Consider the following 27,173-nt stretch of genomic DNA (forward strand, 5'->3'; position numbering starts at 1 on the left):
GTAATTATAGCAATATTATATGACATTTAGGTTTGGGGATTATCTTGAGTTAAGTATGTGGCACTAAGCTTCCAGTGTAAGATGTAAACCAAACAAAATGTTAATTGTATCATAGGTTCTATTACTTTGGGTTAGGGCTATAGTCTATGTTTTACATTTACGATGTTCTAATAAGCAGAAAATGGAATTTCTGTTGCTTTTAGCAATCTCTAAATCTATCTGAAAGGAATTTACATTTTGTTTACTAGAAATAGTTTTCAAGATTTATAACTATGTTAATTCTATTTGATAAGATTTAAACTGGATGCAGTAGCATATTCTGTCAATCCCAGTTCTGAGGCAGGGAGGATCACTGTAGTGATCCAGGATAGTCAAGCCTTACATAGTTGGTCTCAAAAAATAAACTTGGAACAATATTATGAGATCTGTAGAAATGTTCAAACTAGTACTAAGCCATTAAAATATAGATTAATCTGAAATATTGATTAAATAAACTTAACATTTTAGATTGTACACCTTTTGTGCTCAGAACTAGCACTCATCTGAGGTAATGTACACTATGATTTTTTTCTTGTTTTCCATTAATTACATCCTAATCACTCCCAGTCTCCCCATCATGGTCTCTTTCCCCTTTCTCTGATTTGTTCTTTTCTGTCAGGTAAGTGATAGCTGTCAGCTTTGTGTTGTGTTTTACATTTACTTCATGTGAACAGTTTGCTGAAGACAACTTGCAGTAATAGGTTCTTTACCATGTAGGCCCTGGCAGCAAATGCCCTACCTACTGACCCAACCCCAGCTTGTCTATTTATTTATTTAGAAACAAGGTCCCCAGCTTGCCTATTTATTTATTTATTTAGAAACAAGGTCCCCAGCTTGCCTGCCTATCTGTCTACCTACCTACCTACCTACCTACCTTATCTATCTATCTATCTATCTATCTATCTATCTATCTATCTATCTATCTATCTATCTAATCTAATCTAATCTATCTATAAACAAGGTTTCTTTAGCATGGCTGTCCTGGAACTCCATCTGTAGTAGGCCAGACTAGCCTTAAGCTCAGAGATCTACCTCTGCTTCCTGAGTGCTGGGACTAAGGGCATGTGCTACCAAGCCTGGCTTTGATGGATGATTTTAACACTACCATAACCACTAGCAGAAATGAAGCAGCAGTTGAGTTTTGTCCCCACAATATTCGAACCTTATTGCTTTCTTGCTTTACACAGGCAGATTCTACCCTTTAGTTAAAACAGTTATAACATATTACTTTGGATTTTATAAATACCTGGAGTTGGGAGGTCACTAATTGAGTTTATTATATAATTCTAGGCTGAAAACTTAGTAGCATTAGCAATTCTTTAAGATTCTTTGAGGGATTATGAAATACTGTTAGATTATGGATGCCATAAGTCCTGTTTTTAACCTTACTCTGAAATGGAATTATGTATTTTCTATTTCCATAGACCTGGAGTTATAGGCAGTTGTCAGTCGTTCTGGGAAGTACTCTTAACCAAACAGCCTTTCTCAGGCCCAGATGTTCTTACCTGCTGACTTTATTAAGGATATATTGATTCCCCCCAAAGGATATATTGACCCCATATAGAAGCAATTTGGAGGTGCTTAGTATTTGCTGAACTCCCAGCAAACCTTAAAACTTTCTAAAGATATGTCTTATAATGACTTTTCCAGTAAACAGGAAAAGAATGTTAATATGCTTAAGTATTCAGGGAGTGAAAAGGATGCAGGCAAAGGTGACATTTTACTGAGCCTGTGAGTGACGACAGATAAACCAGTGTCTAGATGAACTAAAGGTATAGCTGCCTTGCTATTCTGATTCTCTAAAGCTCATTTCCTGATTCCTCTCATTTGAGTGGTGATTTTATCTTTTAGTTCCATGACAATTGTACTGAGAGAAAATGTGTCCCAAGTGGCCAAAGGTACAGAGTACGTGTATAGTGATATTCTTTTAGTTCAACACCAATCATTTTGCACCTATAACTCAGTTTGTTGATATTTGGGATCCCACGTAAAAGTTGCCTTATTTTCTTTTTAAAAATGGATATTACAACTATCTCTGCTCCCACGTGTTCCAAGCTGGTTCTTTGTGTCTTTCTCGGCTCCCCTTTTTCTGCCTTTATTCCTCTACCAGGTCCTTACTCCCTTCACCCACAATAAATCTAAAATTTAATTTTAAAATTATGTGTACATGTGTGAGTATGTGTACATGTGGGTGTAAGTGGCCTCAGTTCAGAAGAGGGTGTTGGGTCCTCTCTTACAGGAGGACCTGGCATTACAAGTGGTTGTGAACTACCCATTATTGTAGCTAGAATTCTGGATTTTTTTTAAAATAAACACAAATATAGGGATGTGTCTTAGTGGGATATAGTGCTGCTTTGAAATATACACAGCAGCTGTGTATAAATTGCCTGGTGCTTTAGCAGAGGCATGGTTTTGCTAGCTGCGGATAGTTTCTGCGATTGTGTGACATTTGGAATTCTGAGTATATAAATGCTAGTGCCCCATAGATTGGTTTGTGATTGGTGGTCTTTCAGGAGGTTTGGTTTGGTTTTGCTAGTAGTTGTGCTAAAAAAAAAAAAAAAAATTGGTTTCAGGGATTTCTATTTCTTTCCCCTCTATCCTTTCACTCCTATCTAGTGATAGGTGGTAAAACGGAGGTGGGGAAGGGCTAGGAGGATGATAAAGGATGGGAAAAAGAAGAGCCTGCAAAGTAGCAAAAGTATCACATTGTGGATACTGGGAACTGAACGTTGGTCCTCTACAAGAACAGCATGTGCTCTTAACCATTGAGCCATCACTTCAACCCATTTTTTAAAATTTAAAATTTATATTTATATGTATTTATTTGTGGGTGTGATGTATGTACTACAGCCCAGGCATAAAGACCAGAGGACAGATCTGGTGGTAAACATTTTCCTGAAGGGGATTAAACTCAAGGAATTGCTAACCCTGTTGAATGATGTTATGTTTTATTTGAGAAGATCGTGTGTGTGTGTACCACATCATTTATTTATGTGGGGTCAGAGCACAGTTTACAGTAGCAGTCTATCATCTATCATTTGGGTAGATTTATTTTTTTAATATGGATGTTTTGCTTGCACGTACATCTGAGAACCACGAGTAGTTCCCTAGAAGGCCAGAAGAGGGCATTGATTCCCCGCAGTTAAAGTAACAGCTATTGTGAGCTGCCTTGTGTTCTCTGGAAGTCATTAATGCTTTTAAATATTGAGCTATCACTTCAGCCTGGAGAAAAATTTTTTTCTTTGAGACATGCTCTTACTCTGTACTCCAGTATGGCTAGGAACTCACTCTGTAGCCTAGGCTGGTTTCAATTTGCCATCTTCTTGCCTCTCCCATTCAAGTGCTGGGTTTACTGCCACAAGCCACCCCGTCAAACCACGATGTCATTTTTCATCAGAGGGATGAGGGGAAGTTCCTGGTTTTGATTTTTCCCGTCTGGAGTTAGTTTAGTAAGTAAACACGGTTTGCCGGGTCTATGATATTTTATGCTGTCAAGGACAGTTTCGAGTACTATTCAATTACTTTCCCCCTTTTTTGTTGTTTGCCTTAGGTACTGGGGTTGGGAGCCTAGGAGAAAGCAAGGGCCTAACCCATCTTGGCCGAGGACGCATGCATGCACCAGGGGGCGCACGGAGCTCCGGGCGCGTGCTCCCTTTCACGTGACGTGGACCATTTCCCTAGTCGGCCCAGCTTCCGGGCCCTGGCATCATCCGGAAGTGGGGGCCTCGGAGGAGGGCGGGGCGAACGCTGTGGGCTGGGGAGGCTGGGGCTGGGAAAGCGGCCGAGGGAGGAGCTGCCTCCGCCAGCGCCTAGACTCTTCTGTGAGCGCGAGCGAGCGCGGAGGCTGCTTGCTGGTCGATCGCTGCCGCCCTGCGGAGCTCCAGAGCTCGAACCCCAGCCCTGGAAACCCAGGTGAGTCCCACAGCGACTTCCCATCGGCGACTTCACTTCACCATGGGCTCTTTTGTCAGTTGATCTGTCCGGTCTAGGATGGTGAAAAGGTCACCACTTTAAGCTGTCTCCAAACTCCTTCACAACTCACATATTTAACCACACTTAGGCTTTACCCTCCCAACCAAGGCAGAGAAAGGAGTCTGGGTCCTGATCTGTGTCACTTTTTTGTACTCTCCTGGAGAGAGTATCTTGATCATCTGTGGCCTGTGCTAATCGTGGACTCGAGAAGGTCTGAACCGCGCACTGGACTTCTTGTGGGCTGGGATTTTCGCTTAATGACATCTCTTTCTACTTTAGAAAATAAGGTTCCGAAGATCACCATCACTGACTAAATATTTTTCTAAAACGAGTATTTGGCTTCTTGTCACGATCTGGGAGCATAAACTAAACGGAGACTCGGCACCCCTTTTTGTTCTTTGTGCTTCATTTCCAGTAAAGTTACAGCCATCCCTGTCCTACCCTGCGCCGCTTTTCTGAGGCTCTTCCTCTGTCCCTTTCTCTCTTCCTCCCTCTTTTTCAGTGCTGGGGATTGAATTCAGTGCCTCCCACATGCTGGATTGTATCTTACTTTTGACTCTTTTTGTTGTAGGTGCTGAGGTTATTTTAAACACGGACGGTACTCAAGCTTTTTACAAGCCAATATTTTTCTAGGATCTGAACTTTGTTTAAATTATAGCCTCATTATTTTGTAATATGGCTTTGTATTGAGGCAGTGCGTGCAGAACATTGAATTACGTGTGATATTGGAGTGTGAAAGATAGGGTGATGTCAAATTAAGACGGTTCCTGGACTTAAAAGAGTTTGCAACCAACTGAATCGAATTTGGTCATGAAGACTGGGTTCTAGCGACCTCACTAATCGAATAAACAACTGAGATTGTTTCTACTCTCCTTCTTAAGAAAAGATTATTTGAACAGAGATTTTAGTTTGTTTTTTATTTTCAGACTTTCTTGTATCTATGATAATGGAAGTTTTGTTGTTTTCCTTGGGTGTCCTGAAACAAAGTAGGAAAGGAACACACAGTCACACACACAGTCACTTAAAATCCCAGTAACATATATTCTGACCAGGAAGTGTTCTAAAGGTGTCTGGAAAGAAGCACTGGGTCTGGAAAAGAGAACAGGACTTAGCTCTGTGGAGGGTTGGAGAACTAGTCCAGGCACAGAAATACTGGAAAGATCACACTGTACATACACGTCTCTGTTTCTAACAACCACGGCTTTCAAGATTTCAAGAGATGAAAAAAGAATAAAGTCTGCGGGGGAGGTCATTTGGTGGTAAGAGTGTTGCCTTTCAATGGGCGAGGCCCTGGGTTCTATTGCTGGCTCCTTGAAAACAAATTAAAACATAAAGAAGTCATGAAGGATAGTTATATAGAATTAAGTGTTAACCCACCAAAAGTCTACCTGTAGCAAAAATGGCAATGATAAACACAGTTAATGAGTGAGGTTTGGTGATAATATAACCCACAATTTAAAAGACACTAAAGTAAGTAGACATCATTCGTGTGTGGGAACATGTCTTGCCTTCCCCTTGTTGCATTTCATTGTTGAGCCTCAGTTTTTAATTCTGATTGAGGATTGTGTCTTAATTTTAAAAAATTGGCAACTGGGTGTGGTGGTGTGTACCTTTGATCCAGGCAGTAGGGAAGCAGAGGCTGGCAGACCTCTTGAGTTCGAGGCCAGCCTGGTCTACAGAGTGAGTTCCAGCACAGCCAGGGTTACACAGAGAAACCTTGTCTCAAAAAACCAAAAAAAAAAAAAAAAAAAAAGAAGTTGGCAATGAATAACAGTTTTTAAACCAAAAGTTGTTCCAGTTTCCCCTCAAGGAACCCTTGCATTTCTCTTGTCCTGGGAACGTAATAGAAACTCTTCTAGCTAGTCTTAGGTCTTGATTTGTGGCCCCTAACCAGGTTAAGCAGTTTTCTTCTGAAGGATAGGTTAACATTTTGTTTCTTAATGCAGAAGGCTGCTTTCTTTGGGAAAAAAAAAAAAGGTATCGGGGTGAAGGCACATGCTTCCCAGCACTCAGGAGGCAGGGGCAGGTGGATCTCCATGAGATCCAGGCCGACATGGTCTGCAAAATGAGTTCCAAGATAGCTGGGAATACACAGAGAAACCCTGTCTCTAAAAACCAAAACAGAATAACAAAAACAAGAAAGAACTGATTTTTATCTGTATACTACCTTCTAATTTGCTTGTCAAAATGTCAATTGCAAATTTTCACATTACAGAAAATGGAAATATATTCATTTATCAATTAGGGAAGTAAATTGTCAGAAATATTTGAGCTGATACAGTTCTTGGTATATATGAAAGTAATATTTTAGAGTTTTCTTTTAAAATCCCCATTATTCATCTTTGTTAAAGGGACAGTCCAAGTTTTTCAAGTATTTTTGTTGTCTTAATTTTTTTTTTTTTTTTTTTTTGTGAGACAGGGTCTCTCACTACATGGCCTTGGCTGTCCTGGAAATCACTATGTGGAGACCAGGCTGCCTTTGCCTTTGTGTGTGTCCTTTAAAACTAGAAGATTTTTGATGCTCTAGATCTACCAGATGCTGGGGTTACCAGAGGTTGTGAATTTCTCTGCAATGGCTGCTTGGAACTGAACTTAGCTCAGGCAGTACAGTCTCTCCAGCGCCCCCCTTTGTCTTGTTGAGATAGGATTTCTGTGTGTAACCCTTGCTGCTCTGGGTCCTGTTACCTAGATCAGGCTAGCTTTGAATTTGACAGTGATCTTCGATTGTAACTCCCAGAGTACTAGAATTGCTTAAATTAACATCCTGTCAGAAAAGTGTTCTTTTATTACAGTTTTATTCATTTCCGTTCATGTGTATGTATTATGTAGGTGTCTGTATACATCAGCTCTTATGTGGATGTCAGAGGACATTGGTGTCAGGGTCATCTTGCAAGCATATTATGTTTTTGTTCTTTTTTAGATAGTGTTTTATGTAGTCCAAGCTGTCCTTGGACCCCTGTTTCTCTTGTTTCTACCTTCCAAGTGATGGGATAATAGATGTCAGTGTTTTGATATTAAATAGAGATATTTCCTAGGACTCAGTCAACATAAGGATGAGGCGGATAGCTGGTAAATCATCACGAGAGTTTCAGTTCAAACTCGAATTCTGACAACTGTGATTCTTAGACTTCTTGCTTTCAGTCTGTAGGTTGACTTAATGTGATACAACGCATTTCTGGTTGTGGTGGTATATACTTAATTAGCAACACTTGAGAGACTAATCCAGGAACGTTAAGAGTTTGAGGCCAGCATGGGCTACATAGCGAGATCAAGAAGCAAAAACACAAAACAGAAAACTTGCCAACTTAATTTATTGAGGGAATATGGCAAGAAAAGAAGCAATGTTTATTTAGAATGTTTGTTATTACAGAATGGATGCTGTGCTCCTTCTTTTATGTCGTTTGTCCTGTGTTGTCAGCAAATTGATTTCCTCACTTTGTGAGTTCAAATATGTGAGTGATCACACTGATTTTTCACAAATACTTCTTTTCCTGATAGAAATGAGGATAAAATATCCCAATCTTGGACTAATTAGGTGGGCATCATTATATGTTGTCTGCTTGTTTGTAATTGCACAGATATGTTTAGAGGATTTGAAAAAAAATTACTAATTTTTATGTCACTTGTGTAGAAGTGGATTTTTCCAGTATATAATCAAAAGTGAATTTAAATGAAGTATTTTACATGGCAGGAATTCTGTTTTAGCCTGACTATTTACACTTGGTGATTTTGTTCATTTAAAAAAAATGTGTGTTTGCTGTACGCTGCTGTGATTGCTGCTGTTCCTGTGTGAGCAACTGGTGTCATAACTAAAGCAGACAGAAAAGGAAAAAAAATTGAATCACTTCCCTTTTCACTCCTGATGGACAGTTTGTAGAGCTCTGTATGCCTCTTAGCATTAGGAAGAAACTAGTTTCTGTTCTCTCTCTCTCCCTCTCCCCCCTCTGTGTGTGTGTGTGAGTGAGAGAGAGGGGCGGGGAGAGGGAGAGAGACTGAGACTGTCTCATTTTTTTCGTGGTGAGTATTGAATCAAGTCTTCGGGTTCAGGTAGGCAAGTGCATCTCCACTGAGCTATCCAGCCATACTCTCTCTCCTCTTTTTTTTTTTTTAAAGAATCAAAATTTTATGTTTGTGTATATGTACATAGTGTTGGGAATTGCACATCCTAGAAGAAAGCTCTGCTGCTGAGCTAGATCCCCAGCCTTGCTGGTTTGTTGTTGTTGTTGTTTTGCTTTTGAGACAATCTTGCTATGCAACTGCATCTGGCCTGAAAGTCACTACATAGCCCTGGCTGGCTTTGAATTTGTAATCCTATTGCGTTACCTTCCCAAGTACTAAGATTAAAGATCAGGGCCGCCGTGCCCAGCTTCATTCTTCTGTCTTGGGGTTTCATCTGTTCTGTGCTACATGCCACTCAGGAGAATGAAGAATTGAAAGTGCTTTAGTTACGACCTGAAAAGCCTCCAGAAAAGATCAGAACAAAGAAAAAGAACTGAAAAGTTGAGAGGCCTCTATAAGAGAATTCTCAAAACTCTGTAGGAGAAATTTGTAGTCACCAGTGTGATACTGTTTCTTAAAAGTGGCTCCTAAGGGGTTTGGATCTAGCTCAGTTGTAGAGCATGTGTTTACCATGTGAGTTCCCCTGCTTTCAATCCTTGGCACATGGAGGAGTTGACCCTACAGTTAACCAAGAGTTACAAAGAGCTCAGTTGTTAGAGTTCCAAGTGTGTGTGTGATCTTCTTTGTGGTGGAATAAAGGAAGGTATCTGACATTTGCTTTGAGACAGGATCTCCCTAACTGGCCCGGATGGTCCTGTAACTCACTGTGTAACACTGGCTGACCTCAGACTTGAGATTCTCCTGCACTTGCCCTCCGGTTGCTGGAATTGTGGGTATGGAACACCACTACTGTGCCTAGCATGTCTGATTTTTCTGTTGATAAAATCATTTGCTCTAAAGATGATGATAATGTTGATTGTTTCTCCTTTTTGTTTTTTTTTGTGATGCTAAATATATAACCTATTTTATGCTAGACAAATTCCTCTGAACCCCATCTCTAGTAGAATTCTTTATCAATAATAAGTTAGTATTCTATATTGTTGTTAGCATGCTAATAAGCAAATATCAAGTTTAGGGTATAGTTATTAATAAATATGACTAAAATAGTAATATTAGTATCATTTGAATATAGTTCATTAATCAGAAATGTTTTCTGATATTTCATTTTTGATTATTTAATTTTTATTTATTTAAGTGTGTGCACATATGTGTGCCATGTGTGTTTGAATAATTATGAAGTCCAGAGGGCCTTGGATTTCTTGGAGCTGGAGTTACAGAGACTTGTGAACCCCCTGATGTGGATATTGGGAACCAAATTTTGGTTTTCTGGAAGAGTTACAAGTGCTTGTAACTGCTAATCTATGTCTTTAAACAGCTCTTTTAAAATATTTTATTTTTATTTATATGTATATGTCTCTCTGTGTATGTGAAGAGATCAGAAGAAGGCATGGATCCCCTGGAGCTGGATTTATGGATGGTTTATAAGCCTCTGGATTTGGTTGCTGGGAACTGAGATCTGGCCCTCTGGAAGAGCAGTCTGAGTTTTTAAGTTATGAAGCTATTTCTGTAGCTTCCTGTTTTGTTTTGTTTTCCTTTGTTTTGTTTTACTTCAGGCCTAGGTTGCCTGGAACTTACTATGTAGCCTGCTTCAGCTCCCGGATGTTGAGACTGCAGGTGTGAGTTACTGTACCTGAATTTTGTTTCTTTTGAGACTGATTCTGTGTAGTCTAGGCTGGCTTTGAGCTTGGTATGTAGCCAAGGGTGACCTCGAGTTCAAACCTGGGGTTACAGGCATGCACTGTGACTACTAGCTTCTTATTTCACTATTAATTCTCCTGTTAAGTTTTAGTTCCAGTTTATAGCCACAACATCTTGATAGTTGCTTTTAATCACAAGTATAAATACATTTTAATGTATTAATTATATATCTTCAAATATTGTTCATCTAGAGGACATATATTTCTAGGTGGGTCTATTAATTTGGGTCATGAAAACCATGGATTCTTCAGATATTTTTTCCTTTTGCTTTTTTTGGTAATGAGTTTCTCTTTATAGTCTATGGTAGCTTAGAACTCACTGTGTGCTCAGGATGGCCTTGAATCCAGTGGCATCCTCCAGCTTTTGTGCTGCCTTTATTCTCAGACATAGCTTTCAATTTAGTTGTAAATCCGTAAATGCACTCAGGGACGATTGCCAGTAGGAGATTTATTTTCTCTATTGTGTAGTTTGACCTTTAGTGCAAAAGTATGATTAGAATTGTGGAAGAATTTATTCACAGTGATTATTAAAAATATAACCCACACTTAATCATTTCTTAACTTTTGAACATGTGCTAAGTCATAGGATGGAGAGTCTTGTTTAGTTTTTGAGACCGAGTCTTAGTGTACAGGTCAGATCAGCTTTGAACTTGGCATACCTTACCCTCCGCAGTGCCTGGCTCCAAGGCATGTACTTCCATGCACATGCAGTACTTTGTGCATGTCAGTGATAGTGAACAGAACAGTTTGGCTTGAAAAATAAATCTCATATTCTGTCTGTTGTTTGTACTTTGGTAGGGGTAAATTTTATTTTTTTAGGTTCTGAGGATGAAGCTTGAGCTTTGTACATGCCAGACAAGCCCTGTACCCCTGGACGAAATTCCCAACCCAAGACTAGATAATGTGTCACAGAGGCAGATCTTATTCCCAGACATAGCAGGTGGGTAAACTGGGGTTTAAAGCACACAATATTGGCTTCAAAGCCATGCTCTTACATAAAGGGGCTATGATTTTGTTGTCATTATTATTTTGAGACAGTAGTTTTGCTGTGTTACCTAGGCTGGTACCAAACTTCTTAGTTATAGGAGCTTTATTTTAATCAATACCCACAAACAATATGGGTTCTACATAGTAGCACAGAAAAAGGAAAACAGATTGAGAGGCACCAACAGTATACCTACTATGAACAGTACATCTTGGAACTCATGCTAACTAGCAGATGAAATCATGATTTAGTCATTCTGCTTCTCTACGAAGAAAACCTGTAACAATGTGCTTGTGTAATCAGCAAGCCACAAACTCTGGGGCTTCCAGATTTTCCAGATGATTTCCCTAATTGTTAAATGCTGCATCGCAGTTCTGCTTAGTGAGTTTTGAAATAGAAAAATATCAGCAAGAGAAGAAGCCTGGACATCTCTAACCTAGAGGGCAAAATTAACTATTCTCACAAAGTTGGGTGTGGGTGGGATTCTCGTGTAGTATGTCGGTATTATAGGAAATGTTTATGGTGTGCTTCCTGTGTCTCCAGGTTTACTTCTATCCTGTACGATAAGCAAAGATTTACAAGGTGTCTGGCTCCAGTGGAACATAGCCAGGGAAAGATGGAAAGACGTTAAGTGCAGAGAAATTATGTATTAGGAGGTGATAGTGTTTCTGAGGTATCTGAAATTACAAAAAAAAAAAAGGAGTAGAAGTGTTTGACATGGCTGTTCATAGTGGAGTGGGACTTCGGTTCCTTTACTTACTCAACAGTGATTTACCAAGTAACTGTCCTGCTCACTAGAGTATGCTAGGATGTATACCAATAAACACAATTCTACCTATCTGGACTTTATAGTCAGTGATATGATTTACATATGAGAAAGAGTATTCTAGATGAAGGGACAGAAAAGGATGAGATCAAAAATTTGTGGCTTTCAGTGAAGGACTTGCCAGGATGTAGTAGGGATTTTATGTCAATAAAAATCATTGAAGGTTAAGGCTTTGGTGATTGTTGAAGTCTGTAGGTTTCAGTGTTTTAGAGAACGTGAGGAGTATGATCTTTGGAGTCCTACTGCTTTGGTTTGGTCTTATCTCTGATTTGTTTTCCAAGTGTTGAAATTTTTGTAAGTTTTCTCAAGGATGCAACTTCATAGATACTTGTGTCAAGTGACTGGTGTCATTAACCCTAGAACCAAGTGGCCTTAGACAGGCTAATCAATATGTACACAGAGTGCCAGTGGGAAGTCTTACAGATAAGGATAAACAGAAGGAAATTAGGTGAGGAAAGAGAAAAGGCTAGACTGTTGTGACCATTATTGGCTGCCAAGTGTCTTTAAGGCAAAACAGTATATTTGACTGTCTTTTCCCATTCCCCTCCTTTTTTGGAGACAGGTTCTCATAAATTCTTGCTGTTTTCAAATTAGCTATGTAGCTGAAGATGATTAGTGACCTACCAATCCTCCTGCTTCCGTCACTTGAATGCAGGATAACTGTGTATTACCATATCTGTCTTATTCACGGCTAGAGATTGGATCTAGGGCTTCACAGAGGCTAGGCAAGGGCTCTACCGACACACACCACTACCAGCCCTAGCCTTAGTTTTCTTTTTTCTTTCTGAGAGAAGATCTCTTTCTGTAGCTACGGCTGACTCAAACTCCTTGTATAGCTTAGGGTGACTTCATATTTTACTTGCAGCCCAATCTGTCCTTAAAGTTGGCTCTACTCTAGCCTCAGCCTCCCAAGTACTAGGATTACAGAGGTAGGGAGAGGTGTGTGTGTGTGTATGTGTGTGTGTGTGTGTATGTGTGTGTGTGTGTGTGTGTGTGAGAGAGAGAGAGAGAGAGAGAGAGAGAGAGAGAGAGAGAGAGAGAGAGAGAGAGAGGGAGGGAGGGAGGGAGGGAGGGAGAGAGAGAGAGAGAGAGAGATAGGGGGCGAGGGAGAGAGAGAGAGGGGGGCGAGGGAGGGAGAGAGAGAGAGAGAGAGGGAGAGAGAGAGAGGGAGGGAGGGAGGGAGGGAGGGAGGGAGGGGAGAGGAAGGCTGCACCCAGTCGTAGCTTTTGTTTCTGATTGTGATTCTCCTTCCCAAATATGAAGAGAACAACTATAGCTACTTGACTCCATCCATTTGAGACCTGCTGGTAGTTGTTTTATCTTGTAAATTTTTGACTCTGAGGATGGGGCCCAGGCACTTATGAGACCTAGACCAGTTGTCTGCTGCTGAGGTACACCCACAGCTCTGGAAATGCAGATTATGTTCTGCATCTGAAACATGTGGTCAATTTTAGATTATTTTTCATAATTGAAGCAACTGGCCAGACCAGTTGTGTCTTGGTTTTCTGTTGCTCCTAAACACAATTTGGATAGAGGTTTATGGAGCAAGAACTGTTTGTAACCTATGTTTGTTTTCCTGTTGCCTCGTGAATGCCTGTCATGACCTGCATTTTCTCACCTTTTTTTGTTTTGTGGAGTCAGGCTTTCTTTGTGTATAGTCCTGGCTGTTCTGAAACTCACTCTGTAGACTAGGATTGCCTCAAACTCAGAGATCCGCCTGCCTCTGGAGTATCCGACTCATTTTTCCACTTTTTACCTTTGTGTTTGATGTGCTGTCATATTCTAGAAAGGTCTGAAACTACTGTCCTGGCACGTTTTAGTCCCCCACACCCAGCAAGCAGGTAGAAATGATCATATAAGATCACCTTTGTCAGTCCAGTGTTCTGTTATGATCATCTCTATCGTTGTTTAGCATTTTATTTCTTTGATTTTATGTTTTGAGACAGATCTCCCTATGTAGCTGACTGGCTCTCTAGTCCAACCTGGTCTTGAACTTTTGGTAATTTTCATAAATCTGCCTCCTAAGTACTGGCTTTATAAACAACTGAGCAGCAATACATGGGAAAAGTAGCTTTGGGCCTGTTTTTGTTTTTGATTTATGGTCTCATTAACACTCACTATGTAGATCAGACTAGCCTGGAACTCACAACAATCCTGGTCTCAGCCTCCTGAGATCATAATTGTTAATCACATTTAATATGAGGAGCTTCTTCACTTACAATTTTCAAAAGCTGAGCAACATAGGTTTATTAAGAAAGCATGAAAAAGAACTCTTGAAGTGGGGTTACCAGGGAGAAATACTCAGCTTCTGTAAAATTTTGTAAATATTCATTTGTGTGTGTACATGTATGTGTGCTATGTCATATGTGTGGAGGTCAGAGAACAAGTTAGAAGAATTAGTTCTCTTTCTCTACCATATGGGACCCTGGGACCAAATTCAAACCGTGAGGCTTGGTAGCAAGCGCCTTAACTTAGCCATCTTGCTAGCCTAACCTAGCTTTGAATTTTGGCATCCTGTGATGAGCACAGGCCCTGCTGGTAACCACAGAGAGGGAGCAGCTTGCTGTACTATTCTCTCTCACTGACAGGAAGGGGATACATCAGAGAGAAGACACGTTCGGAACCAGCTTGGTGCAGCCAAGAGTTGAGGTTTCTAGATGTGCCAGTAGATCCTGATCTGCAGGTTGGAGACGCCCTACTTTTGCACTGTTGTGCCACATAAACCCCCCCGGGACATGGGATTATGCAATGGTGGGCACGAAAGCTGCCCAAGCCATCTCCTTTCTTCAGGCAGTTTACCTACTGTGTACAGGCAGGAAGTAGGAGTCCTGCCAAGCTCACCATTTGAATCTTTTCCTTTCCCATCTTAAGGTTCCTTTTTGACTCAACAGATAAACCTTAGGTGTTTGTGTGAGAATTTCAAGAAGTTATGTCAATTTTCTTGCTCTATTTAGTCTATACTTGCTAGTAAAAATGACAGTATCTGCTCTGTCTAGCATGAAGGTTATAAATGCTAAGTACAATAATTGTATGTCCAACACTCTGTAGGTAGATCATAATGTGTGGCACAAAGACGCGCTGATATTCACCTTGGTTATGTTGTAGTAGTGGGAGGTGTACTGACTTCCAGCCGAGTCTGGAGCTTTTCTTTTAGTTCTGCTAACACATCAACCTTGAGAAAATTAGCTGGATTTTCAGACTTTGTTTCCTCATCTGTGAGTTAAAGTTGATAATGCCATCCCTATCGTTTCACAAAGTTGCAGTTTGTAAATTTTTATGCATCTTTCTGCAGTTTCCTTCTCTCCCTTCCTCCCAGTTGGCCTCCCTTCTCCCCTCTCCCCCAGATTCCCAGATCTTCCTCCACTTCCCTTCAGAAAAGAGCAGGCTCAGTGATAACTGTACAGCAAAAGATGCAGTAAGACTAGGCACATCCCTCATATTAAGTCTGGACAAGACAACCTATTAGGAGGAAAGGGTCCCCCAGACAGGCAGAAGAGTCAGGGACAGCCTTCACTCCCACTGTTAGGAGTCGCACAAGAACACAAAGCTGTACAACCAGAATGTATATGCAGAGGATCTGGGGCAGACCCATGGAGGCTCCCTGGTTGTCACTGTTCTGTCACTGTGAGCCCTGATGAGCCTTACATAGTTCATTCTGTGGGCCATGTTCTCCTGTGTCCTTGCTCCCTATTCTCCTACGATCCTCCATTCCCTCTTCTGTAGGGTTGTCCTGGCTCTGCCTACTGCTCCCATCAGCTGCTGGAGGAAGCCTCTCTGATGACCACTGGACAAGGCTATGAGTATAGCGGAACCACAGTTGGATTCCTTTTGTTGCTTTTTTGTTTTTCTAGATAGGGTTTCTCAGTGTAGCCCTGGCTGTCCTGGGACTCACTCTGTAGACCAGGTTGGCCTCAGATTCACAGAGATCCACCTGCCTCAGCCTGTGATTAAAAACATAGATCACCAACTGTCCTGCGAATTTTTTATTACGTTTATTTGTGTGTGAAATGTACCTTTGTAACCGCTGTTTGAATTTTCAATCTTTTGAGATTGCATTTAGTATTTGACTCTTTACAGTCTTTCTTTGTGGGCTGGCGGATTGAACTCTGGTTTTCAGACTTTTGCAGAAAGTGCTCTACCCTGGAGTCGTCAAGAAATGCTTAGTTTAGATAAGAATGGATCCAAAGTTTAAGAGAAGCAAATGTATTTGTGCTGCGAGAAGCTGGAAGTGCTTCCTTTAAGAGGACAGGTGAAAACTCAGCTTGCCTGAGGGGGGGAAGGGGGAGGGGGGAGGAAACTACTGGCCATCTTGAGCTTGTGAAGATCTGCAGTGAGAGGCTGCGGAAGATGGTTCTGTGGTAAGAGCACTCCCTGCTCCTCCAGAGGACCTGAGTTTGATTCCCAGTGCCTGCATGAGTACTCAAAATCACGTGTAACTCCAGCTCTAGGTGACCTGACATAGTTTTTCTTATAAAAAATAAATAAGTACAATTTTTATAAATGCTTTTTAAAAATTAAAAGTTGCATTGTTTTATTTTGTCTGTGAAACTGCAAAGACAAACCCAAAACTCCGGTTTCTTTTCCTATTATATTTCATATGCCATCATTATACAGTGCATAATAAATAGCTGGGAAGGTCATGAATTAAATTTGTGTCTATATGGGAAAAAGCACTTAGGGTTTGGCTTCAGATATCCACTGGGGATTTCGGAATGAGACCTTTGGGTGTGGAGCGGCAACTACTGTACTTACACATTGTCAGTTTTGATCAGTTTATCTTTCTCTGTGTCATTTGGACACATTTGGAGACATTTCTGTGTCCAAATTGAATTTCTTTTATTTATACTCACACTACTTACTTTTTACAGAAGTGATTTACTCATTTTCTTTTCTGTGCATTGGTGTCTATCCCGTGCAACTGGAGTCACATACACATTTATTTCAATCTAGGCTTTGCAGGACATATTTATATTCCCAGCACTTTGGAGGCTGGGGTGGGAGGACTGTGAGTTCTAGTCCAATCTTGGCTGCAGAATGTGTGACCCTATCTCAAAAAAAAAAAAATCAAAATGAAAAATACTTCCTTTTTTTGTTGTTTTTGTTTTTGAGACAGAGTCTCACTATGTAGCCTTAGCTATCCTGGAACTCACTTGTAGACCAGGCTGGCCTCCTGCCTGTGCCTCCCAAGTGCTGGCATTAAAAGTGTATGCCACCACCACCCTGCTCTTCAAATATTTACTAAACCATACTAGACCAAAATTTAAAGAAGAGTTGTCACTTTATTCCCCCACAGGGTTTTAGAATTCAAAATGTCCATCCTAGGGCTGGGCTGGGGGACTCTGGGTCTGATGGCCTGCACAACAAAAAAAGCAAGCTAAGAAAAAGCTGGAATTGACTTTGTGAAAACAGCTGATCCAAATGGGGGAAATAGCATTCTTTTAGGTCAGGTCTGTCTTTTACAAACAAATTATCAAACGAGAGAACTCAGGAGCAGATTCTGGACAGAACATTCTTCCTGTGAATTGTGATGAATTTACACTTTTCTCCAGTGTTAGAGGTGGAGAACCATGCATAAGCTGGGCTCTCCCACCCTGAATGTAGACTAGAAATACCCTAAATAGTAAGTGTTATTGCTAGTGACAGTTTGTTTTATTCTGCTATCTCCAACAGTTTCTCTGGTCCTTTAACGTGCTTTCTATACCTGGCTGACCTTGAACACATTCTCTTTCCTCTGCCTGCTGAGTGCTGGGATTAAAGGAGTACACTATCATGCCTGGCATTGAATTTTCTCTCTCTCTCTTGTCTGTCTGTCTGCCTGCCTGCCTGCCTGCCCCCCCACAATAGGCTTTACATGAAATACACATGTAAATTGCTTAAAGGTTACCATAGTGAAACAAATGCACATTCAAGGCAGATGTGTTACTAGAGTTCTCTTGTCCAGTAGTTCTAGACTTGTTCATACTATGCCTTTCCTATATCTTGGTTAGTGTACATCTTCTGACTTCCTCCTCCCATCTCCCTGACTATCCATCTCTCTACATTTGATTTTGTTGATTCTGCATATAAGGGAGATTATGGGATATTTTTCTTGTCTGTGTTTAGCTTATTTCATTTGGCAAATCCTCCTACCTCCTGAAGGACATGGAAAATGGCAAGCACTTTTCTTTTTAAAATAAAGCTTCATCTCCCATTGTATACATGTTCTGTACATTGTTTTTTTGTCTTTATGCTTATTAGCACACATTTACTATACCTGAGGGTTTCATTAGGACAGCTTCACACTGTCATAATAATGTATTTGTCATAATAATCTGCATTATAATGTATTTGATCAGATTCCTCCCCTCATCATTCTCTCGTGTCCCCTTGAACTGTTGCAGATTCCTTCCCTTCCTAATTAGTCCCCTCTCTATTCTCATATGTTTTTAAGTGACCCAGTGAATTTCATTAGCGTTTACTTATAGGAAGTGAGGGGTTGTTTATAGGATCATGCAATTATAACTAATGTCATCACAACTGAAGAAAACATCTCTCTAGAGGCATATTTGTCTTTATTTCTGCTTAGCAAGTATGCGTTTGAGATATTTCAGAAATGTATGTTGCTCTTAGCAATTCAGTACATTTGAGATGGCAGTATTAGTGCCTCTGCTTGTTTGTGATAAGAAATCACTTAAAACTTCCTAATTAAAAGCCCTAAAGGGGGCCTAGAGAGATGAAAATTGGTTAAGAACAATTTCCAAAGAACCCAGGTTAATTCCCTATACACACATGGTGGCTTATAACTATCTGTAACTCTAATTCTAGGGACCCACCCTCGTCCTGTCATGCACAGACATACATGCAGGCCAAATATACAAAACAAAAATTAAAAAAAAAAAAAACTCTAGAACTGTGAAGTCCTTCATGTTTGTTTGGCGAACTAGTTGTCCTTGACCATTTGAAATTGTTATTTATTTATTTTTCTTAAACTGATTTCCCACTTATTTCCAGTTCATAATTTTTAAAAACTTCATCATAACAACTGCTGCAAATATAAAACATTACAGGCCAAAATTAAACTGACCCCCAAAACTATACAATCCAGTCAACTAATATAGTTAGAGTAGCCATTTGCAGTGGAAGCTGTGAAGCTTCAGAGTAGATTTCATCCTTTCACCATGGAGTATATTTATATGTGAAAATTGGAAAAGACTCCACGGCAGAGTTAGAAATAAAAAACAATTAACTTTATGTCTTCTTACATAACTGTTATTCAGTCATACCCAGACTAAGAGAAAACATTTGCAAAATACATTTTGGCAAAGACTCATATACAGAATAAACTTTTGAAATCCTCAACATTTTAACACTGAGAAAATAACTGAATAATAAAGTGGCAAAGGCTGTAGATCTTCCACTTAGAATATATAAAGAATCTAACTGGGCTTGCTGGTGCATGTCTTTAATCTCAAGAGGCAGAGGCAGGCAGATATCTGGGTTCAAGGCTAGCCCGGTATACAGAGTAAGTTCCAGGATAGCAAGGGCTACACAGAGAAGCCCTGTCTCAAATATATGTGTGTGTGTGTGTGTGTGTGTGTGTGTGTGTGTGTGTGTATGTATATGTGTGTGTGTGTACATGTATATGTGCATATGTCACACACACACACACACACACACACATATATATCTTAAATTGCTAAAATACTATAATGGCTGTTGATAACAGGAGAGATTATACATATGGCAGGAGGCATATGGGACATTTTTGTATTTTCTGGTCAATTTTGTTAGGACCTTAAGAATGCCCTAGAAATAAAGTTATTTTAGAAAACACAAATTACATTATTAGAGTGTGTAAAAATGTAAAACAAAACTGGAAGCTATGCAGAGCAGCTAGAACATTTATTGCTTGTGAGTGGGAGAGCGAAAGCAATACTTCCACTGAAGAGAACACCTAGCTGCAATTTCTTATGTAATTACCTGTATTTATCATATGACTCACAGGCCTCCTTCTAGCTATCTGCCAAGGTTCATGTTCACACAAAAAAGCTATACTTGGGTGCTAAGGCTGCAGCGCCCAGTAAAACAGACTTTATCCATGGTCTTGATCTTCTGCTTTGGAATCCTAACAATAAAACAGCCCTTGTTTAAATAACAAATGTTGTTTAGCAGTAGTCATCCAAATTGGAAACAAGCCACTTCTTTCAGCCTGTGACCCACAGAAGCAGAGTGGTGTACTCCATGCCATGGTATGCTGTCTTTGATAAAAGAGGAACTGCCTGTTGATTCATACAATTATGCCACTGAATCTCTAAAGCTGCAGTTTGCTGAATGAAAGAAGCCAGCTTCAAAAGGCCACATAATGCAAAATTCCATTTATATGTCAGTTCCAGAAAAGCAAAACTAAGAAGGAAAACACCAGGCCCAGGCTTTCAGGGTACAGGAAGTACTGGATATAAAGTAAAGGATTAACACGAGACTTTTGGCGGTTCTCTCCTCCCACTGTCTCTTCCCTAGCCCCTTCCCAGGCTTCCATCCCTTTTTTTCTCTTGTCAACTCACACTAAATAGTGGTTCTGTGGTTGGTGTTGGTACTTGCTTTGGTTTGCTAGTTCTCATAGGAAGACTTTAAGGTTGTCTTTATTATACTATCAATATGATATGAAGGACAGTTCAGGTAAAGAAAGTATTAAGAGCCAGGCAATGATGACTAGCACTTGGGAGGCAGAGGCAGGTGATCTTTGTGAGTTCAAGGCCAGCCTGGTCTACAGAAGTTCCAGGACAGGCAGACATAGAGAAAGCCTGTCTTGGAAACAACAACAACAAAACCAGGAAAAAGAAAGTAAATAAGATGTTATTTACCGTCCCTATGTGGAAAGTCATAGAAATGTCTTAGTTAGCTAAAAATAACAAGCGTTTATGGTACGTAATATAGACTTTTTACTTCACTGGATGTTGCTGGTTGTATCAGATAAACTTACCATGCTCATGCTTTGCGCAGAGTAGACTTTGCATCAGTTAATGCTCAGTTCTGTGAGTGTAAGACCTACTTGGTCCCTCGGAGAAAATCATTTATCTTACAATCCAGGCAGCTAGGAAGTAAGGCAAATGCTTTTCTTGCCTTTCTTTTGCTATTAACTTGAAGTTTCATACCATGTACAGAACATGAGTATAATAATAACATAAATTTGAGTAACTTCTGAAAGTGCATTCTGCTTACTTTGCCCAGTATAAGCTACCACAACCCACCTTCTACTCCCTTTCCCACATCATGCCTTTGTTGTTGTTTAGGAGTCTCATTAACTTCTAGTATTTTTTTCTTTTTTCCCTTTTATTGAAAATAGATTTATTTCTCACATTATATAGCCTGATTATGGTTTCCTCTCCTCTTCCTAATTCTCCCCCCTCCCTTCCCATCTTCATACACTCCCTTTCTGTCTCTCATTAGAACACAAACTGGCTTCCAAGGGATAATGATAAAATATAACAAGTAAAATATAAGATAAATACTATCACATCAGAGTTGAACAAGATAAACAAACAGAAGGAAAAGAGCCCAAGAGAAGACACAGGAATCCAAGACCCGCTCATTCCCACACTCCGGAATACCATGAAAATACTGAACAGGAAGCTGTAATACACACTGAGGACCTGATGCTGACCCTGTGCATGCTGCCTCAGGCTCTGTGAGTTCCTAAGAGCTTTGATCAAGTTGATTTAGAGGCCTTGGTTTCCTCCATCCCATCTGGCTTTTACATTCCTTCTGCCCTTTTTCTGTGGGATTCTCTGAATCCTAAGGGGAGGGATTTAATGGATACATTCCATTTAGGGCTGAGTGTTAAAAGGTCTCTCCCTCTGCATAAAAGAGGCTCTTGGTTTCTGTGTTCTCATCTGCTGCTGGAGGAAGCTTCTCTGATTAAAGCTGAGCAAGGTACCTATGTCTCTTTAAAAAAAAAAGATTTATTTTAAATTCTGTGTATGTGTCTGTGTGCCCCATGAGTGTGGCTGTCCATGGAGTCCAGAGATGTTAGATGCTCTGTGTGTGATGTGAGGGTATGACCCCTCTAAGTTATGGTTGAATGGAAGGTATTTGTTGTAGATATGAGGGTATAGCCAGAGGCCACTAGAAGGGTCCAGAGCAAGGAGAGAAAGTAGTAAACTGATCATGGTCAGCAGACTTGTCTTAGCTATGAGAGGAGAGAGGTGGGAGGAGAGTGAGAGAGGAAGAGAAGAGAGGAAAACAAAAGAGAGCATGAAGAGAGCACATGGCCAAGATGGCAGGGTTTCATAGGAATGAGAAACTAGGACACTGGAAGCCCAGGAGCCGGAGGAGTTTAGAGTAGGTGGGGGTGAGAAGATGTAGGAGGTCAGCAGGGACTTGGTAACAGTTCTGTGGGATGCTAAGAGAGCCCAGAGGCCAGCTTGTTTACTAATAAGTACCACAGATAGTCATTTGTCCCTAATTTCTTTTGGATCTGATTCTTTGGAACTAGAGTTAAAGGCTGTTGAGAGCCATCTGATGTGGATGCTGGGAATAAAACCCTGGTCCACTGGAAGGCCAATATGTGCTTCTAACCACTGAGCAATCCGTCCAGATGCAAAGGTACAGCAAAGAAGACATCACTATAAATAAGATTTTAACATATACAATAGTGAAAACATTTCAGACACGGAGAAACAACTAGCTTCCTTAACAAATGGCTTTGGGACAAGCAATTCATAATGTGAGATGGGAGAGTTTCCTATGTTAGGAACTTAACTAAAACCAATTCTAGGTTAGTTTAGTATTGCTATGTGAAGTACAAACGGTACCAGGAAAAAGAATCAGCACATGTTAGTGTAGACTTGGGGTAGGGAAAGCCTTCCAGACAGAATGCCGGAGTCATGATGCAAGTTAAAAGCTGCAAAAGTGAAAGGAATCCAGAAAGAGATAAAAAGATAAACAAGACACTGTTTCAACATGTCAACAATAAGAATGACAAAGGTATTTTTCATGTCTATAGCAGGTAAACACAAGAACAGTGCATGGGTAATCAGTAAATGAGGATGAGCAATCTCTGTGGGAGATTTAGAGTTGTTTGGATATTTGCCCAAGAGTGGTGTAACTGGGTTATGTGGTAGTTGTACTTTAGTTTTTGAGATAGTTAGATATTGGAGTCAGCCTAGATGTCCATCAGCAGATGTATATGGTACATACACACAATAGAAGTCTATTCAGTTAGGGAAAAAATGAAATCATGAAATCTGTAGCAAATCTGTAGATGGATTAGGAAATTATATTATTCAGTGAGGTAACCTAGATTCAGAAAGACAGACACTACATATTCGCTCATACAGTCTCTAGCTTTAAATATTTATGTGTGTGATATACATAGAGTATATGTGAGCACGGATCATGGAAATAGAAAAGGACCCTAACAAAGGAAAAAGGTCTTGAAGAAGGAGATAACAGTATACATTTGACATGAAAGTGGAGAGGACAGTCCTGGCAGTGGAACTGAGAGCAGGGAGATGGGGGAGGGGCACAAGAGAGGGACAGCAACAACAATAAAGTGTGTATGAAAATTTCAGAATGAAGCCCATTCACTGCTTTGTATGCTAATTTAAAACTATGATAAAAGTGTATGGTGGAGGGCAGACATGGTGGCACATGGTGGCACACACCTTTAACCAGAGCATTCAGAGTCAAAGCAAGTGAGATCTCTGAACTCCATGGCTACTTGGTCATATTGCAAGTTCCAAAATAACAACAAAAAGGGAATAATGGTAATAAATAGGCAACTTATGGGCAGAAATTCAAATGTTAGAAAGTCTCAAGTTACCAGAGGTAAAGATCAGTAGATGAAGATTTTTCATAGAACAGATTAACAAAATTTAAAATTAATTAAATTAAAAAATATATAGTGCCTTTTCCATGATAGGCCCTGGGTATGATCCTTAGTCCTGGAAAGCAAAAACAACCAAACAACCAAACAAAGAACCTGTCAATCTTACTGTGAGAAAATAGCTACTATGCTAAATTGCTAGCAGGCAGGATGCCTCTTTCTGGAGGATGGGTTGGTAGTAGTAACAGAAGCTTTAAGAAGTACTAATCAGGGCTGGGCATTGTGGCACACACACTATTAGACCTGCTACTGGGGAAGCAGAAGGAGGCGAATCTCTTTGTGTCTAATGCCAGCATGGTTTATACAGCAAAGCATTGTCTCCAAAAAAAAATCACTTTTTTGAGGCACGATCTTTTGAGGCCTTGTTCTCTCAGGGCTGGGGTCTCAGGCATGCATCACTTGGCCTGAATTCCAAAGACTTGTTTTTGAGACAGGATGTAACTCGGCCAGGCCTTGGATTTGTACTAATCCTCTAGCCTTAACTTCTCAAGTGCTCAGATTCCAGGCATGCACCACATCTGGCTCTAACCATTTTTATGAGCTGTTAGTGGGAATATAAATTGGTATACTTTTGCTAAGGTCAGTAGGGCACTGTTTATCAAAGTTTTAGTGTATATACTCTGTGATTTATCACTTCTACTTCCAGGAATTTTGTCTAAAATAAAGATTATATACAAGGATGTTCATCAAAACAATGTTTGGAGGAGGAATGAACTGAAAACAGCCTTAAATGGTAATTGAAAAAGAATTGTTGAAACGAAATATGACGTTCACACAATAGACTACCATGCAATAATACTTTCTGTCACTGGGGACTGAACCCAGGGCCACATGCATGCTAGGCACGAAGTACTTTAACTTTGAGCTATGTTTCCAGCCTTCATACAACAGTTTTATAAAATGGTAGGTTCTTATTTCTTGAGATAAAAGTTGCTTTGTTTTTGTGGCACTGGAGGTGAAACCTGAGGCCTCCCTCCCCTCTACTGAGTGCCATCTCTAGCCCCACTTTTGTTTGCCCTGTTAGGTAAAAGCACTCATTACCAAGCCTGGTGAGGTGTCAGAGTTGGAGTTCCAGAACTGACCTCCACACCCATGTCATGGCATTTTGCTCACATTTATCCATATACACACAAAATAAGTAAATAAAAGATAAGAGGATTTAAAAATTCATTTATATCTTTAAAATACACTTTAGCAATTGATTTTTTCCACTTTTTTTTCTTGTATTGAAGTTCTCTTGAATGACATCACATGTTAAGGTTAAATATAAAATACCTTTTGATGCGTGTCTACAACCATGTTTGTTTATTAGGTAAGAATATTATGCTAACAGAATATCTTCCTCTGGAAACAGTGTAACAATGTCATAAATTTGTAAGGTTCAGGGTCTTCTGTCTGGAAAGAATGGGCAGAAAGTTGCTTTGATTATCTTTAAGCATGTTAAAACAAACCCAAGACCTTAGTCACCAAAAACAGCAGGATGTTACTAGTTCTTTTGCCCATGACAGATTTATTGGAATTTGTTGATGTTGAATTGAGTTAAAAAGAATACACTGTATATTTCCCATTATCTTTGGTTCTTCTGTTAGAAATTTAATGTTGAACACCTTACACAGGAGTCAGGGTATAGGTCAGTTGGCAGTGTGCTTACCTAGGATGTACCAGACCCAGGGTTGACCCTCTGGCAGCGCAGAAACTGGAGATGGTGAAGGACTTTGTAATCCCAGCACATTTGAAAGTAGAGAAAGGAAGTTCAGAAAACCCTCAAATGAGTGGTTTGTACTTTGCCTGGGCTACCTGAGACCCTGCCTCCAAAAATGTTAAACATGTAAAGATTATCGAGTCCCATTCTGCTCATTATTTTAGTACCAGCAGCACCAATACAATTCCTTTTTGACACATTATCAGCCCTCTCGTTCGGTTTAAAAGGTCTATTTATATATGTATATGTCTGTGAGTGGGCGTGCATGTGAGTAAGAGAATATCTTGTAGATTTATTATTTTATATGTATGTACACTATGTGCATGTCTGCTGCTCTCAAAGATGACGCCAGAAAGGTTTTGGATTCCCCTGGAACTAGAGTTACAAATGGTTGCAAGACACCATGTAGTTGCTGGAAGTTGAACCTGGATCTTTTCAGTAGCAGACAGTGCTCTTAACTGCTGAGCCAACTCTCCATTTATGCCATTCCTTATAGTAGGCTAATGTAGGCTAATTATTTTTGACTTCTTAAATTTTTCTTAACCTATATTTTAGATAATGTATTTAGTTGCTTAGTGTTTAATGTCCATCTGGTATGACAGCTCTTTATGCTATGTTTGTAGGTCAGAGTCCCTGTAGGCCAACATATCTAATTGCCCAGAATTATAGAGCTAAGTGGTAGCAGAAAGGTAATTTGCCAAATTACCTCAGTAGGTCAACAGAGAAATAAGGAGTTGATATTTCTTAGTATATGCTGTCACCACTGGAAATGTCAAAAGGTGACCAAGTTCTTTTTATTCTGTGGTCTCAGTGTAACATTGTCTTCAGATAAGAGATTTACCTGTTGCATTTATTGAATACCTATGTCATGAGACCAATGAAATGGGTTAATAGGTAAAGGGGCCACCTATCCTGTTGACCTGAGTGTGATCCTTGGGACCCATATGATAGAAGGAGAGAAAAGATTCCTATAAGCTGTCCTCTGACTATCACACACATGGCATAGGATACATGTGAGTGTGCCCCCCCCCCATGCAATGAAATATTAAAGAAAACTTATTTTAAAATCCTATATTTCTGAGGTTGTAGATTAGATTTCTTACAGAATTTCAACTAATGAGCTTCATATTTTTTATTTTTTATTCTTAAACTTTATTTATGAATTCAAACAAAGTGTTCCAGATAAATTAATTTTAAGCTTTATTTTTCAGTCCTTTAATTGGGAAGTAACATAATTTGTACTTTTTGTCATTAGCCACTACTTATAACCATTCACATAGCTTATAGTCCTTTGTATGTTTTTGAGAGCCTTGAGAACTTGCTCATCAGTTAAGATCACTTGCTGCTCTTGCAGAAGACCTAGATTTTGTTCCAAGTACCCACATGGTGGATCACAACTATCACTAACTCCAGTTCCGGGGGATCTTCTTCTGACCCACCTCTTCTGATCATCACAGGCTACAGGCATACAGGTGATGCAAGCAGATAAACATTTACACATATACAATAAAAATGAATAAATTGTTTTAAAAACAGTTTTTGGTAAAATATTTCCATGGAAAAAGGCATTTAAGATATTAGAGTGACTTTGCCCATATTCCTTTGGGTAATTAAAATCACTCCATCCTGCTTCCCAGCTCTTCCATTCACTGATTCTCTCTTGGAGGAAGTGTTTAAAATTTATAATACATGATTTAATTTTTATGGGTGGGTCTAGTCAAGAGTGAAATTCACTTCTAATGTTGGTCCCTTTATTCTAAAAGCTTTTTCATAGGCACTTAATTACTGTTCTATTGCTGTGACAAGACATCATCACCCAAAACAACTTGTAAGGGAAAGTATTTTATTGGGGGATTGCTTACAGTTTCAGCAGGTCAATTCATTATCATCATGGCAGATATTGTGGTGGTAGGCAGGTAGGTGCTGGAGAAGTACCTGCGTGTCTTGTATCCTGACCTTCATGCAGTGGG

General features: G+C 39.9%; 1 protein-coding gene across 1 annotated transcript in view; it reads left to right on the forward strand.

Moving 5' to 3' along the window:
* Positions 1-3,891: 3,891 nt before the first annotated feature.
* The window catches only part of ATP7A (ATPase copper transporting alpha), a 96,352-nt gene continuing 73,070 nt past the window's right edge, over positions 3,892-27,173 (forward strand). The window contains exon 1 of the mRNA XM_080911043.1: positions 3,892-3,951. The gene's annotated coding sequence lies outside the window, so the exon portion shown is untranslated. The remainder of the gene's footprint in view (positions 3,952-27,173) is intronic.

Source organism: Micromys minutus, assembly GCF_963924665.1.
Source record: "Micromys minutus genome assembly, chromosome: X".
Lineage (NCBI taxonomy): Eukaryota > Metazoa > Chordata > Mammalia > Rodentia > Muridae > Micromys > Micromys minutus.